The 1,864-nt window shown below is 37.3% G+C and overlaps 1 non-coding gene across 1 annotated transcript; it reads right to left on the minus strand.

Annotated features, from left to right (window-relative positions):
* Positions 1-175: 175 nt before the first annotated feature.
* On the minus strand, positions 176-258 carry trnal-uaa (transfer RNA leucine (anticodon UAA)). The gene has a single exon. It is a non-coding gene; the product is annotated as a tRNA-Leu (tRNA).
* Positions 259-1,864: the final 1,606 nt, after the last annotated feature.

The following is a 1,864-nucleotide window of genomic DNA, read 5'->3' on the forward strand; positions in this document are numbered from 1 at the left end:
TTTTTCTTCATAAGTGTTTTGTTCCTTTACAGCAGAGGGTTTTGTGTTCGGTGTGTAGTTGAGCACATTGGGATTTAAACTCTCACCTTTACCTCCATTATCACAGTTGTGTGTACACACACTTTGACCTGTGTAAACCTGCTCCTCACTCCCAGCTTAAAAGCTTTGTACTGTTTACCAGGAGTGGGGTTCGAACCCACGAGGACATGCGTCCATTGGATCTTAAGTCCAACGCCTTAACCACTCGGCCATCCTGGTCCTGACAGTTGAGCTTTTACTATAGTGCTATAGTCAGGATGGACCATTTCATTTACATTACATTTGCATACAAATTACACTGTGTGACCTAAAAAAAGTCACCACTTGGATTTTACCAAGTTAAGTTTAAATAGTTAGGATCCCCCTATTGGATAATTATTCCAGTGATGAATACAGTTAAGCTGTAACAAGTTATTTCACCCTAACTGACACGGTGGGGAGCTTCTCACTCCCTAACCGACCGGGTCAGAAGACATATCCTGTGGTCATGGCAAAGATATTATTCTGTTTCTGAAGAGTCAAATTATTGTCCTGCATCAAGCAAAGATAACTAAGGAGATTGCTGTGACTACTACAAGTGGACTGTAAACACATTATTAAACCATGGAAGGATAGTGGTGGTCCTCCGAGGGGGAAGTGTGTGATGGGAGATCACTTAGAAACTTAAAAATAAAAACAACTGGATATGTTTACCCAACTGCATGATGCGAACAGATCTCACAGGACTGGGACTAAACAGCCGTGTGTCAATAATAAAACCACTTGTTATTGAGACTCATCAGAACAAAAGGCTTCAGTTTGTTAGGGATCATAAAGACTGAACTTTGGAGTGATGGAGAAAGGTCATGTGACCTGATGAGTCCAGACTGACCCTATTCCAGAGTGATGGGCGTGTCAGGGTGAGAAGGGAAGGACATGAAGCGAGGCTCTCATCATGCACTGTGTCCTCTGTACAAGCCTCTGGAGACAGTGTTATGATCTGGGGTTGATCAGTTACTCAGGTCGAGACTCAGTAACGTTATGGGGCAATAAAATGAAGTCAGCTGACCACCTGAATGTACTGAACCACCAGAGGATCAGAATTTACTGAATAGATCGGAGATCAGTGGACAGTTTGGTGGATCCCTGGTGTGAATTCCAGCACTAACACGTTGCTCCGTTTGGGGTTCCGTAGCCACAGATGATGTTCATTTACACACTCTGGATAAAGACGTCTAAATAAAAACTTAAAGAGGATTGTTAAACCATGTTGGAGCTGAAATCCAGTCCAATAATATATTAGAGCGTAATTTAATTTAATTTAATTTAATAATATGCAAGCAGTGTATATTAAGACTTGATGATAATTTTTTTCAGATTATAAAAGGCAAAAATGGCAAAAAAAAAAAAATATATCTCAATAAAATGGAAGCTACATTAGCACCTGACACCACATATCATTTATATTTACATGTCTATAATCTTCAAAAAATCTATTAATGCATTTTCTACAATATTGCACAATATTTTACAATGATTATTACTTTATAAATCACTAAAACAAAAATAAACAAAAACAACACCGTGCTTTTATTTTGAATTTGTTTTGTTTCTTTTTAATAAATGTTTAATTTGTATATATTTGATGCATTATTTTTTATTTTCGCGAATGTATAATATTTTTTTAATCAGTTGTGAAGCATCATGATGTTCCCGTGACGTGTAATTATTCTTTATTAATTTATTTCTAAATAATTCTAAATAATTTTGTTGACAATAATTTCCTAGCGAACTTTTATTCTACCGGATGTTGCGTCATAACCGGAAGTGTACCGCGGGGAAGAAT

Source organism: Clarias gariepinus, chromosome 9 (assembly GCF_024256425.1).
Source record: "Clarias gariepinus isolate MV-2021 ecotype Netherlands chromosome 9, CGAR_prim_01v2, whole genome shotgun sequence".
NCBI classification, from domain to species: Eukaryota; Metazoa; Chordata; class Actinopteri; order Siluriformes; family Clariidae; genus Clarias; species Clarias gariepinus.